The 15,430-nt window shown below is 46.2% G+C and overlaps 1 protein-coding gene across 3 annotated transcripts in view; it reads right to left on the bottom strand.

Annotated features, from left to right (window-relative positions):
• Fam107b (family with sequence similarity 107 member B) overlaps positions 1-15,430 on the bottom strand; it is a 268,615-nt gene that overhangs the window by 66,636 nt on the left and 186,549 nt on the right. The window contains exon 1 of one of the 3 annotated variants that reach the window (XM_045135144.1): positions 6,103-6,197. The exons of 1 other annotated variant lie outside the window; for it this stretch is intronic. The gene's annotated coding sequence lies outside the window, so the exon portion shown is untranslated. Of the gene's footprint in view, positions 1-6,102; positions 6,198-15,430 lie in introns of those variants that run through there. One more of the 3 variants, XM_045135145.1, reaches the window with a different exon arrangement.

Here is a 15,430-nt window from a genome sequence, read left to right as displayed (position 1 = left end):
CCTGAGGATTGCTCCAGGGCATGCTCACCTTACAATCATAAGGCACAGCACAGATATAAAGGAAGCAAGTGCTCACGTCATCCTCACAAGTCGGTGAAGCAGGAAGTGTGCTCACCTCCACTCGCAGAAGAGAAAGCTGGAAGAACAGATTCCCTGCCTACAACCATATCCTAACTGACAGTGAGCTAGGGAATAGGAGTGTAGAAATTTAAGAAGCAGAGGCCTCTCTGTGTATATTGACAGGAAGAGAGGAAGGGAAGGAAAAGAAAAAGTCAGGGAGGGACAGGGACTTTGGCCACAGTTGAACCTATTTCAAATAACACCCAATTTCAAGGGAAAGAATATTATATACCCAGCTACATAGACAGGTCCATAGTGGCATTCTTACCTTGGTCCAGAATATGAGGGTTTTAATGTATCTACATTAGACACTCACAAACAACTTCTGGTCATCTATAGTACAAGATGATATATCATGGCTATACAGTTTTTATAAAGCCATTACCATCCACTGGGCTTAGATACCTTAAAACTCTTGATAAAGCTGAGTTTTCACTTCAACTCTAAGAGCTCCTGCACTTTCATTTACCAATATCGATGCCACGGTTCCACAGCCCTCTCTCCTGCACACCTTATTATCACTTTGGGAAGAGTGCCAAAACTTGAGCCCAAGAATAGAATGCCACGTGGAATTTCTAATACCAGAACAAGGTTATCTTTAGATCTCTCCTGAGGGCCTGAAAAGACAAGGAGCCAGGTGAAAAGTCTCTTGCCTCTGACAGCACTGCAGGCCACCTTGCTAGAAGCCGGAGGTAAAAGCTGTGAGTGGCTGGAGAGAGGAGTTCAGAGGACGAGACACTTGCCGCTTCAGCATGAGGACCTGAGTTTGCATCCCCAGCACCCATGCCAAGCGGGAAGAGGTGGCGCATCTATAATCCCAGCGCTCCCGGGAGGAGATGAGAGGCAGAGACAGGCGTAGGGGAAGCTCACAGGCATAGCAGCCACCAACAAAAAGGGGCTGTCTCACCTCACACAGGTGATCCTCTGACGCACCCATGTGCTCACAGACACATGCACACACGATGGTTACAGACAACTGTAGGTGAAAGGTCTGCCTCAGTCCTTGCCCCTGTTTGTTTTCACTACTGAGTTGTGAAAAGTGCTCACACGTGTGGAGAATAACCCTTTGTTAGACATATGGCTTGCAAAGAATTATTCATTCTGAAGACTGCCCTTCCTCTGCTGGACAGAGGCTGTCAGGTTTGATGATGAACTATCTAATTATTTGTGTGTGTGTTGCCGAGCTCTGGGTGACGGCCACGAAATCATGGCTCACGAAATCATGGCTAAAGTCAATGTTATGAAGATTTTCCTGGTTTTCTTCTGGAAGTTCTGTAGACACACCAAAATATCCATCAAGAAATTGTGGATTTAAACAAAAGTGGCGTATACTTGCAGTAGAAGAGTGTTCAGCCTTTACAGAAGAAGGGGATCTTACGGTACGCAAGCACGTGGATAAGCCTTGCTGACACCACGCTAAGCGAAGAAAGCCAGTGGCAGAAAGCACATCCCACTGACTCTTAGTTCTGTGACGTGTCAAAACAGCAAGGCTCCCAGACTTTCAGAGAGAAGAGTGACCTGACCATGACAGGGACTGAGGTGCGTGGGGAAATAGGGAATTTCCAGCTGATGGGCATACGGTTTTAGTCAGGCAAGGTGAATAATTCTAGAACTGCTGCTCAACACACAGCCTACATTCAAGTAGCAATGTACACTTTAAAAATGTATTTAAAATGATCTACACTTAAAATCTGTTTTAAAAAAAGAATAATAATTAAATGTTCTTACCACAATGAAAACTGTAAAAAACCTTTATTTATTTCTTTATTTATGTGTGCACATACGTGTGTGTAGGGGCACGCATAGAAGCACATGACTCCCGTGCAGAGTGCAGACAGCAAGCAGCCCTTGCTTGACGATGACCCTTCGCTGCTCAGTCCACCTTAAGTGACTCTGGGAGAACTGCACTGTCCTCTCAATGCACCCCCTCATGCACTCCTTGTTCCTGTACTGCCCCCCTTTTCCTCCCTGCAGCCCACCTGAGCCTGAGAATCCTCTGAACCCAGTCTTCTCACCGCGGCCCTCCAAAGCCCTGGCCGTCTGTTCACTGGTAATGGAATCTCCTGGGGGCACAGCTGTGGTCAGTTGGTCCCTGTGCAACACCCACCACCATTCCCAGGAGTCATGTCCCTGCCAACAGCAGAACATCTCAACCCTTCCTCAGTTCTATGCTAGAAAGAGTCCAAACACCTTGATAAATTCTGAACAAAACCCAGCAGTGGCCTTATCGTATCAGCTGGCCCCAATCAGCAAGCTCTTAACTGATCAGCCCTGGGCAACTCACACCCTCTTAGCTCTGGGTCTCTGCCTGACCCTTCTACCTTCCAGGATCGAGACCCAATCACCGTCCTTCACTGGTTTACAAGGTTCTCTCTGAGACACTTTACATCATAAAGTGCTACTTTCAGGCTGGAGGGATGGCTTAGCAGTTAAGATGTTTGCCTGCAAAGCCAAAGGATCCAGGTTCTATTCCCCAGTACCCACGTTAGCCAGATGCACAAGGTGGCACATGCGTCTGGAATTCATTTGCAGTGGCTGGAGGCCCTACTGTGCCCATTCCCTCTCTTCCCACCTTCTTTCTTTCTGTCAAATAAATAAAAATAAAGTGCTACTTTCTACTCATAGCTCTTAACTGTTATTAAAAAATTTGCAGATAATTTTGTGTAGTTTTTAAAATATCTTCTTCATTTTCCATGCCAGAAGGACCAGCATTCCCCCGGTCTTGTTAATTTATAATAGCCCCAGTTCCTGGCCCTTACGAGGCATTCAGTAAGCACCTGCTCCAGGCAGAGTGCATCAACAGCAAAGCCGTCCCAGTAGCCTTACAAGCAGCCCTAATGGAGTTGCCTTACTATGTCGAAATGGTAACCTAAGCCGGCTCCCTAATAATTTCATTTTGTTCTCCAATGGGACACTGGGACCGATGTACTAGGTGGATAAAAGCATCCATTCCTGTTCCATCCATTCCCTAAAATGGCTAGGGTGAGGAAAAGTTCAGATGGATAAGGCCCAACACTTCTTGAACTAGAAAAGAAAGAAAAATGGATTGCTACCAGGAGAAGCAAACACAAGGCAAGATTAGAGAAGGGGCGGGCACGAGCAAAGGCAGGAAAGTCCTTACAGGTGGTGCCAAGGGGAGGTGCAGTCAGTCCACAGCGGCTCGCCCAGCTCAGTGAATGGCCAGAGAGCCTCACACTGGTCAATTCTTTCAGCCATTTTCTCTAGATTCTCCAAAACACCTGGGGATTTCTACAAATGCCTGAGAATCCAGATCTCCCTTCACCAAACTCCCAGACCCACTTCCTCCAAACCCCTATACACTGGATTCTGGCAGGAAGAGGCAGCTGGGACATTAACAAAAGTAACGAATGTGATTCTTCTTTCAGGTGGAAGAAAAGCCTCCCGTGGCTCAGCCATCCCAATGAAAACCAGTAAGAAACTCTTTCAGCAGTGAGGAAGGAACCAGAGCATTCGCCCACCTCCGACAGCTCAGGAAGATTTCTCAGATTCCTACTCTAGAGCACAAACCAAGTCGTTCACCACTCCAGGAATCCTTCTCCAGTCCCTTGGGGAGGAGGTGGCCATCCCAAAAAGCCAGAGAAGGTCCCTAGCACAGGGACACTCTGGCACTTTGCTCTCCTGGTGTAAGCGAGCTCCTAAACCTAACCCAAGGTCTACTGCCTGTGCTGCTCATCCTGTCCATGGAACCGCAGAGGCACTACAAGCAAGCACGTGGACACGCTGATAATTTCCTTCTGGAGTTTCCATTGACACTAATTATGCAGAGACTTGCCATGACCTGGTAAAGGAACGCCAATCACTGCACAGGGTTAAAGATTCCACCCTCCACTTACGGGTCACTACACTGCAAGTACTCCAAACGGGCGTGCAGACTAAAGAACCTCCCAACTAAAGACGAAGGGTCCCAAGCAAAAGCATGCACCTGGGAGCACACAGCCACAACCTGCCTCTCAGAAAGCCCCCTCACTTCAGAAAATAGTGCATCATCCTCACGATCAACCTACTTCTGAAGGGTTGTCTCAAAGGCCTCTTTCCTTACTTGCATATTCAAGAATTCAAATCTCAAAAGAGAAAATAGAAATAGTTAATAGCTAAGGTGTCTACTGGCCAAGTGTGTGGCTGAATGGCCTCTCACCACCCCCACCACTACCCACACACACCATTACCCCCATCCCCACCACAGAAGGTAAGCACTCAAAACTCCTCCCTACCTGCTGGGAAACTTTCTTTACTTCCTCAATGCACAGTCTTTTGGAAGCCAGCACGGATATGGCTTTTCTTTCTATAGAACAGTTGCTTTCCGTCACACAGTTCTCATGACTCTCAGGGAAGTTGTACTTGGTAAATATTTTAAAAGCTGGTTTACTTTTTTTAAAAGTCAGTCCAAACTACTCCTGAAATCCAAAGAATATACTCCACTAAGCTTTTGAGTCAGAAGCTATTTTTTTTTTTTGCCTTTTTCTTCCCTCTCCCTTCTGTATGAGTGATTGTTGGCAAGGATACAAGAAGATATATTCCAAAACAAGCGGTTGGTCTAATCATGTGTGAAAGTGGCCAAGGAAAATTGGAAATTATCATTATTAAATGTCACATTTTAGAGCCAGGCATGGTGGCGCACCCAGCACTCGGGAGGCAGAGGTAGGAGGATCACTGTGAGTTCAAGACCACCTGAGACTACATAGTAAATTCCAGGTCAGCCTGGGCTAGAGTGAGACCCTACCTCGAAAAACCAAAAAAAAAAAAAAAAGTCACATTTTAGACTAATGTTAAATGGTAAAGGTTAGGTTTACTTAGTTTAGGTTAGAGTTTAGTTTCTTTTCCTAGCTGTTTGTGTGTGTGTGCGCGCGCACACACACACACACACACACCCACCACACACACCCCAAAGCTTCCCTATCATAAATGAAGCAAAAATACTTTCATGCCCTAGAACTTTTCAATAGTGGCCACATGGGTGATAGATACTGCAATTTTTCTACAAATGCATAATTATGTACTTAAAAGTTTAAACTTGAAAGTACAAAATAAAAAATCTTTCCTAGGCAGCCAACTGTTTCAACTTAAAGCAACTTGGACAGCTAACATGTTCAAAATGATGGGAGTGCGGGAATGATGTAACTGTTAGCAAGGAACCCCAAGTTCAAGAAGGTCAAGTGTAACAGGCCTCCTTCTGTCTTTCTTTGAGTACAGTCACTATCACTCTCATTCTAATCAAGTTACTGCTTGGCAGTCCTAGAGTACAATTTTTCACAAAAGGGATGGGTATGTCTGTTATCTGCGCTTTATTCTCTTAAGAGGATCCTTCTTCAAATTTCAGGAGTGGGTGGGTCCCATCCCCTAGTGCATGTCAAAACCTGGCCCAAAGCGTCAAGTTATCTCCAAGTGAGATGAAGATGCCTGCAGAAGAGCCGGGGAGCCCAAGGAAAATTTGGGGGCTTCACGCGCAGGGACACCACCAGAACAAACATACCGGGGTTACTGGAGGAGAGACGCAAGAATGAAAAGCAGAAAAGTTACTTGCAGAATGGAAACGCGATCACCGGCACCTTTCCAGCCCGGGCGAAGCCGCACGACCCCGCCTTTGTGTGCGGGTCGGGGCCGGCGTGGGGCCGCGAGCCCGTGGGGACCGGCCGCACCGACGGCCAGGCTCTCCGCGCCCGCAGGGCCGGGAGCCAACAACGAGCCGCTCGGCCGCCCGCTGCCCTGCCCCGGGGGGCGCCCGGTCCTACCCACAGCCCGTCGGCGCGGCCACCGCCCGGGCCCCGCGGCTCGCCGGCCCCGCGCCCCGGGTCTGCGCGCCCGGCGACGGAGCGAGGCAGGGAGGGCGCGCGCTCCACCGGCGCGGCGCCGGGTCCCCGGGGCCGGGGTCCCGCAGGCCGCCGCCGGGTCCCCGCGGGAAGCCGCCCGCGCGGCGAGCGCTCGCTCGTCTTTGTGTGCGAACTAAGTGCCCGCAAGACCTACCTCGGCGCACAAAGGCGCGCGGCTCCTTCCCGGGCCGCTCCGAGCCCAGCCGTCCCCGGCTCCGCGGCGCGGCGGGGCGGGGCGGGGCGGGGCGGGGCGCGAGGAGCGCGAGGAGCGCGAGGACCGGGGCCACCAACGCCGGGACCGAAGCCCGCACGCTCAGGGCGGCTCTCACAGCCCGCGGGCCCGCGCGGCCGAATTAAGCGGCGGGGCGGGGCGGGGCGGGGCGCAGGGGGCGGGGCGAAGTCGTGAGTCACACAAGGCCACGCCCCCTGGCCGGCTAGGCCACGCCCCCGGAGCGCGGCCACGCCCATCTCCCCGCTGCGCGAGACCTGGAGAGGAGTGCCGTGGGAAGACAGACAGACTGCTCCCTTGCTCTACTTGGAGACCCACGAAAAAAGAGGCCAGGATTAAGGAGGAAAAAAAAAAAAAACAGAGCCACCTGAGACAGGGACAGTTGGAAAAGTGAAAGATGCAAGTTCACTGGGTCCACATTAAAGATACTGTGTATATCTGTGGCGCGCGCGCGTGTGTGTGTGTGTGTGTCCGTCCGTCCGTCCGTCCGTCCGTCCGTCTGTCTCCCTTTTGTGTGTGTGTGTCTGGCTGCCTCTCTGCCTCCCCCCCCAAACACACACGCAGACTGGTTTGGCTACATCTCCACTTGCATGCCTGTGATGCTCACAGGAACTGAACCCATTGAAATCCTGCCAATCTCTTTGGAAGAAAAGTAAAAAGGGGTCCGTTTTAATTGTGCAAATCTATGGTCAACCCAGGGCTCAAAACCTCAGTGAGCTGGGTTTTCCTCCTCACCCTTCATCAAAGAGCAGGCGGAGATATATGTGGGCACCATCAAGGAGAGGCTTAATTTCTCTGTTTAAAAATGCTCTCTGATTTTTGTTCTCCTTGGCTCCTTCACAGCAAGTTGTTTCTCTGGCCAACTGAAGGCTCTAAGATTACCAGGTACCTGAATCACAGCAAATAGAAAAGCAGGAGCCAAGGCAGTATCTGTTTCAGGGGAAAAATAAGGCCAGCAGGTTGATGGATTCTACATCAAAAGCTTTTTAATTTTCTTGGCAACAGATGACTAAGGCTTTATTTATTAGGAAGCTTTTATGACTAAAATAGCTTGGGTCACAATCACACGGAAAAGTGCTATCAATTGATGGATTTCAATAAACAAATTACTTAGTCCAAAGATATCTGTTCTACACAGTGCAATAAGCCAGTTCCCCCCGCTATTTAAGGAAATAGCTCAGTTGTAAAATACTTGCTTTGCAAACATGAGGATCTGAATTTGATCTTCAGAGCTTACATAAAAATGCTGGATATGGTCTGGAGAGATGACTTAGCAATTAACGCGTTTGCCTGTGAAGACAAAGTACCCAGGTTTGATTCCCCATAACCCCCATAAGCCAGATGGACATGGTGGGGCATGTGTCTGGAGTTTGTTTACAGTGGCTATAGGCCCCGGTGTGCCCAGTCTCCCCCGCCCTTTTATAAATGAATAAAATATTTTTTTAAATGCTGGATATGATGTGCACCTATAATCCCAAAATTTGCAGGTAGGGAGAGAAGGATCCCTGGGGATCACTGGCCAGCCAGTCTAGCTACTTAGTGAGCTCCAGGATAATGAAGGACACTGTCTCCAAAAGATGTGGACAGAATACCTGAGGGGAACACGTGAGGTCTTCCTCTGGCCTTCACATGTACATATGTATGTACACACACATGCACACACGTGCATGCACACAATAAATCTGGCCATCCTCTCGAATAGTGCTGGGTGGTGGAATCACGCTGCCCACCCCCACATACACAGGCAACTCAGGCAGAAGCCCCTTTCCAGGCCAAGAATCCTTGCCATATACACATCATGTTTTCTACACTTCTTCCTTCCTCACTGTTTTGCATTGTGTTTCTATTTTTGGCAATGACTCCACCAGTCACCAACCACAACTTGGGATCCAGCCTCGATTCCCCTCCTCACACTGGTGTTAACTGTAAGTTCTGTGTTCTGCATGATGCCTCCTATACTCTGCTCTCAGCACATGCCCTGCCATGCTTGTCTTTGGGGTTGTCACCACCCTGATACATGGGTCTCCTAACCAGTCTCTTCCTGCCAACCACTTCCCCAGTGAACTTGAAAAACTGTTCAACTTCTTCTGCCATTAAAAACCTAGCTGTGGGCTAGAGGGATGGCTTAGTGGTTAAGGCATTTGCCTGCAAAGCCAAAGGACCCAGGTTCGATTACCCAGGGCCCACGTTAGCCAGATGCACAAGGGGATGCATGCATCTGGAGTTCGCTTGCAGTTGCCCGAGGCCCTGGTGTGCCCATTCTTTCTCTCTCTCTCCCTCCCTCTCTGTCAAATAAATAAATAAAAATAAAATATTTTTTTAAAAACCTAGCTGTGTTACTACTCTCTCTATGGGACAAAATACCTGGCAGTGACATCTTAAGGAAGGAAGGATTCATTTTGTCTCCCGGTTTCAGAAATTGCAGCCCATCATGGTGGGGAGGACTGTGTGAATTTCATGGCAGCAGGAACATCTGATGGAAGCACCTCAAATCCTGAGTTGAGCAGAAAGGAAAGAGAGCAGGGGCCAAGTACAATCTTCAAAGGCAGACTGGAGGGATGGTTTAACAGTTAAGGCACTTGCCTGCAAAGTCACAGGACCCATGTTCAATCCCCCAGTACCCACGTAAGCCAGATGCACAAAGTGGTGCATGTGTCTGGAGTTCATTTGCAGTGGCTGGAGGCCTTGGCATGCCCATTCTTATTCATTCTCTCTCCCTTTCTCTCTCTCTCTCTCTCAGCCTCATGTAGTCACCTTGTAGTTCTTACACGTACTTCTGCCTCTGCCTAGTATAACTGTTCACTCCCAGACTTCAAAAGTTCCTGCCTTTTCTGAGATTCATGTTCCTCTGAAATGCCTTTCCTGACATACTTGAACTGAATGGGTTTGTTCTTCCCATCCATCCTCAGCACAGTATTGTAATTATAACATGCATCTTTAATCACATACATTGTTACCAGTTTGTCCTTAACATATATACTTATCTATATGCCCTCAAACTTAATGTAGCATCTGGCATGTAAGAAGTGCTAGGGTCTAAATTGTATACTCCCCATAATTTACATAGTGAGGCCCTAACGCACCACTCCCTTGGGAAAAAATAGCCCAAATAAAATTCTATGATGCTAATCCATCAGGAAAAATGTATGCCTGTGATAAGTGATCACATAGCTTCCCCTGACCTGTCCTCTGAGAGAAATGGACACGTGGCTTGCTCTGTGGTCTGAGATAAAAAATGCTTACAGACTCTAATCCTTGACTCTACCCCTTGTATCGACTACCAAATTTCTTGAAACCTAAAACAAATAAATGGAGAGCAAATGTTTACTTGGAAATTTTCAATTCAGTTGACAGCAAGCCAATATCATTGTATTAAGTCCACTTTGGGGGAGCTCAACATCTATCTAACGTGATTTGGGACATCTGAGGTAGACCCTAGGAGTTATAATTTTAAAGTTAGGAGCATTTACATTCATATCACTACCATCCATCACAATGCCTGTTTCATAGTAAGGTACTTAACTTTGTTGGGAGAGTGAACCTGGCACATCTGGGCACGGCTAGCCTTCCCAGGGTAGCCTCAGATGATGTGAGTCTGAGGGTCTGTAGAGTCCACATTGTACTGCACACAATATGAGCTGGGAGATGTTAGGGAAACCAGGGCTCTGGGGACACGTAGAGAGCTATGTTTAGGTTTTTATGCCTGGTTGACTGTTTATCAGGAAGCGCAGAGGGTTTGATGGACTTGCTATCACCAAATAAACAGGAAAATGCTCCTCGGAATGATTCCTGAGTCACTTCGCCCATCCTAGTGACAGATTCTCTGACCTCCCACCACCAGAAAATATACGTAATCATTTTCTATCTTAGAGTACTCTCATCCACAAGGTCGTCCATTCTCAACTCTGGCTTCCTTCTTTGGCTGTGACATGGGCGGTGGGGGGGGGCGGGCCCTGGGAGATGGTTTTTGAACTCATCCCTAAAGAACACTGAAGTGAACATTTGGGAAGTACAGCAAAGCAAATCGATTTGTCATAAGATGTATTTGTCTCTGCTTTTCTCTTTGATCCTGCCCTTCATCCATTGGGGCTCTGAGGAGATGAAGTCAACAACAGTTAAGAAGAAGAAAGAGGAGGAAGAGAAGAAGAAGAGTGAATCTCGGGGCTGGGAAGATGGTTCCAGGCATAAAGTGCTTGTCACATGAGTGTAAGGACCAGAATTCAGATCCTCAGTACTTCCTAAACACCAGGTGGTTGTGGCAGCTCATCTATAGTCCCAACACTCAGGAGGCAAGCAGGAGATCCCCAGGCAAATTGGTTAGGGTGTCTAGTTGAATTGGTGAACTCTGGGTGCAAATGAGAGAACATGGATGGAAAAAAAAAAAAAAAAAAAAAAACACCTGACATCAACCTCTAGCTCCTGGAGGAATTGTCATAACCTGCCACTAATCTCCCCTCAGTCTGGCTTTGGGAAATACAGCAGTTTGAATGTGGAATGCACTCCATTAGGAGGTTCTGGAAATCTGGGGAGCTAAAGCCTAGCTAGAGGATGGGGGTAGGCTCTTAAGGGTGTATGATCCTCTGCCACTTCCTGTCACTCTATCTACTTCTCGGTCATCCATGAAGTAAACATCTGTCCACTGCCACATACTCTTGTGATATTCTGCTCAAGCACATGGAGTCAAATGACCATGGACTGAAGCCTATGAAATTGTGAGCCAAAATAAATCCTTCTCCCTTTAAATTGTTCCTATTGAGTATTTTGTCACATTCAGCACAAAGGTAACTAATGTAGTAACTACACAGTGGATGATGTTGCAGTCAGGTTCGCATTGTTGGTAGAAATCACCCAACCAGGAGCAGCCTGTGGGAATAAAAGAGGTTTATTTTGGCTTACAGGCTCAAGGGGGCAGCTCAGTGATGGCAGGGAAAACAATGGCATGAGCAGAGGGTGGATATCACCCCCTTGCCAACATAAGGTGGACAATAGAAACAGGATAGTGTACTAAACACTAACATGGGGAAACTGGCTATAATACCCATAAGCCAGCCCCCAATAATACACTGTCTCCTGGAGGCATTAATTCCCAAATCTCTATCAGCTGGGAACCTCGCATTTAGGATGCCTAAGTTTATGGGGGACACCTGAATCAAACCGCCACTGATGGTAACTGTGACAAATGTTTTGATAGTCTCATTTTCCTAATTTATAAACAAGTCAAAGCCCTTTGTCATTGTACATTAAATCCCTAAGATAGGTTCCATAGGTTAGCATTGGCCTCATGCCCTTAGTTGATCAAGCAAAGTAAATATTTCATTTCTGCTTATCCATTTCTTATTTAAAGTAAGAACAAGAAAGAAGATAGAGGACAAAGGCTTCAGGATCTGAAGGAGCTAAAGCTGAGCAGGTTCTTAGCTTGCACATAACTAAAGATCCACCTAATACTTAATAGATCTCCACCACTGCAGATCAGAGCGTCCCAGAAATGCTATCTTAGGATATCACTCATACATTGCTTCATCCTTCTTCAGTCCAGGCCCAACCTGGCGGGGTTGTCTACTGAGGGCCTTACATAGCAAAATCAAGATGTTGACAGTCTGCATGGCTCACTTCAGGCCACCCCCAGAGCCAACAGCTCTTCTAAGCTCATTGGATTGATGATAAATTCCATGGATTGTGGTTCTAAGATGGAAGTTTCCATTTCCTTGCTGGATATCAATAGGGAACCACTCTCAGCTCTTCCTCACTGCACAGCCTTCTCCACCTTTAAATCAAAGGTGACCTCAAATCCTCAAGTGCTTCTGATCACTGATTATTTTCATCCCAGCCTCCAGTGATGGGTCAGGCCCTATCTTACAGCCAGCTGATTGGCGACCTTTCTCCCATCTGCAGAATCCATCATTGGTACATCACAGTTTGCAGATGATTTGAGTGTGCTCTCCAAAAGTTCATGTAGCTGTAGGTGGCTATAGATTGTTAAGCAGCAGAGCTCAGTAGGAGGTCCTTAGGCCACTGGGGACCAGCCCTCAGAAGAAATTGTGTTACCCCAAGTAATCTGGCCTCCTATTTTTTTAATTCTTTTGGTTTATTTTTATTTTTTTATTTGAAAGTGACAGAGAAAGAAAGAGGCAGATAGAGAGAGAGAATGGGCGTGCCAGGGTCTCCAGCCACTGCAAATGAACTCCAGACGCGTGTGCCCCCTTGTGCATCTGGATAACATGGGTCCTGGGGAATGGAGCCTCGAACCGGGGTCCTTAGGCGTCACAGGCAAGCGCTTAACCGCTAAGCCATCTCTCCAGCCCTGGCCTCCTATTTTAATATGTGAGCTCTTTCCCCCATACATACTCCTACTGTTGTCATACCACCTACTATTAAGCTCTGACCAAAGACCACAGCACTCAGAGAATATGCTTTGAACTTTCGTCCTCCAAACCAGTCAGGTAAATAAATCTCTTTTCTCAGTAAACTTGGCCTGCCTGAGATATTTTATTATAGTAATACACAGTGGATTAATACACAGCAATACCTAGACTAACATATGATGGAATAACTGGGACAAGATTGTGTGCTCCACAGACTAGAAATCTGAGAAGCTGTCTTAGAAGTCAGACCACACAATTCTGAAGATATGGACACTAGGCGGTTCTTTAGTATAAAACGTATAGAATGTGCGGGCCAGCAGCAGCAGATCAGAGTCTTGAGGAGGGATCCCACACAGCTCAGCAGTTACTTAAAGCAGAAAAAGCAGGTCTAAGAATGCTTGGATTGGTACTAACTAATTGGATATTCTTAGATATACTCACCTAGCTATCACACGGTTCATTAATAGTGTTCTCTAAACCCTGATGACCTGATTCTGAAAAAATAGGGAAAGACAAGGTTAAAAAAATATGGCACCTTCATTTTATCACTTTCCTTGCAAGCTGTTACGAGTACCCTAGTATTCCTCTTATTCTTCTTTAGTCATTGGCATAGCTTCTACGTAACCTTAATTCAGTATTCTATAACTCTGGGAGCTAATTCGTTCTATAAAAGACTTGTAGAACTCACTTGTAGAAAGTTTTGAGAAAATATGTGTGGCTTGCCAAGCAAATATAGCATAAATGTACCTTCAACAATTAATAGCACTTTGAAGGAATGAAAATGATATATGTCCCTCTGCAAGAATGTGCTATATGCCAGATATAATGAGCTGTTACATTAAAACTATCTCTTTCTAGGCATGGTGGTACATGCCCTTTGGTCCCAGCACTGGGGGGGCTGAAGTGGAAGGATTACTGTGAGTTCAAGGCCAGCCTGGGGCACAGAGTGAGCTTCAGGTCACACTGGACTAGAATGGGACCTGTTTTAAAATAATTTTTTTTTAAAGCTATTCCTTTTGTGAGCATTCATGAGGGAAGGAACTGAATGGCAGAATACAAAAATGAATCTTTTCCCCTGTAGGAATCACCCCCCACAATGCATTTTGCAAGCCCCAGGAGAGAGTTATGAGAATACATAATGCAACTGAATTTTTTGTTACTGCTAAAGTGTTGAAGAAGTAGTTTCAAAAGATCTGACATGTACTTCTTAAATTGCTTGATTTAGTTTTTACAAAACACTTTTTCTTTAATATGTGGAATTTTAAAATCAAAGGGATTCTGTAAAGTTACAGCTGTGATATGGAACTAAATATCACAAGGAATCATAAGAGCCAGCTGCAAGTCACATAAACAATTACTCCACGAGGCATAGATCTGAGCTTTACATCTTATTCTTTACATGAGTCCAAAACCAGGGGGAAAAGGGATTTCCTGAGAGTCTTCCTGTGTTTTAAAACTAAAATCTGTTAAAAAAAAAAAAAAAAAGGCGGGGGGGGGGAGGAAAACCTTTAACCGCTCAGCTCATCCTGTCAAAAACCTTAAGATATTGTGCTTCAGAATAACTGTTAATGAGGAAACAAACCACTTCTGTTTAAGCATGGTGAAGTTCACCTGCCTATATTTCTCAGTCCAAATGACTGACCTGCAATATAAATAGCCAGTTTACCAAAAACATTCTTTAATTTATTCCAACTTATTTCTTCTTCTCTCTCACACTCGTTCCGGATATCCACATTTCCATAAACAGGAAAATTCCTTGGGATATTGGGATACTGTTTGACTTGGTAATGACTAGTTGAATGACTTTTTTAAACTTTTAACTGTATGTGCATGTATGTGGGTATACTACTTGTATGCAGCTTGTATGCATGTAGGTGTGTAAGCATGTGTGTGTGTATGTGTGTGCACACATGCTCATGCATGCACACCAGAAGTCGTTGTTAGATACTTTATTCAACTGCTTTCCACCTTGTCTTTGAGATATGGTCTCTCACTAAATTGATAGCTCACTAGGCAGCTGGCTCCAGGGAGCCTCCTGTCTCCACCTCCCCAGAGCTGGGATTATAGGTGTGACACCACATCAAGCTTCTACCTGGGGATCTGAGCTCAGGTCATGCTTCCTCAGCAAGCACTTTACTGACAAACATCTCCACAGCCCCTGACTGATATTTTAATGTATGGTTCTGCCTTTGATGTGTATAGTAAAATAAGCTCATACTGTGATGGAATTCAGATGAAGCTATGACTACAGCGATCTGCTTTCTGGTTGTAGCCTTGCTCCCAAGTAGGTAGGTAGGTTTAGACAAATCATTTCACTCACTGTGACCTTCAGTTTCCCCTAAACACAATGAATGAGCTTCTGTTAGACTTGGTTGGAAAGCCAAGGTATGCGATCTATTCTGGTTTACAAGTGAAGTCCAAACTGCAGCTAATGTTAAATCTTGCCAAAGATTATTAACTATGCTTAGAGAAGCGTGTCACCCACACATTGAACTGCTGATGATTACTGGACTTTCAAAAGTGCTTTCCCAGTAAAAATATTTTATCTGCTCCAACCAAGCTTAACATGATCTAAATTTCTAATATTTGCCTTGGTTGGATCGTGTTGGGATGGGTATAAGCCTGAACTTCACAAGGAAAAGGAAGCAGGAGGAAATGATAAAGAGAGATTCCTCTCCAGCTTCACCCTCCAGACATTTGTCATGGGTGCCCAGAGCACCTTGCCCTGTCCTCAACTTGCAGCCTGATCCAACACTGTCCTCTTCTAAGTCAACAGCTGAATCACATGTATTTTGACACACACCTGCTCTTCTCAACTTGTTTCTCTCACAGCAACTGTTAAAGCCATCTGTTATCATCGGCATCATGTCATATGCAACTGCTTAGAAGGA

This window comes from Jaculus jaculus, chromosome 15, assembly GCF_020740685.1.
Source record: "Jaculus jaculus isolate mJacJac1 chromosome 15, mJacJac1.mat.Y.cur, whole genome shotgun sequence".
Classification (NCBI taxonomy): domain Eukaryota; kingdom Metazoa; phylum Chordata; class Mammalia; order Rodentia; family Dipodidae; genus Jaculus; species Jaculus jaculus.
The sequence above is the reverse complement of the archived record's forward strand: the minus strand, read 5'-3'. Positions and strand labels throughout refer to the sequence as shown.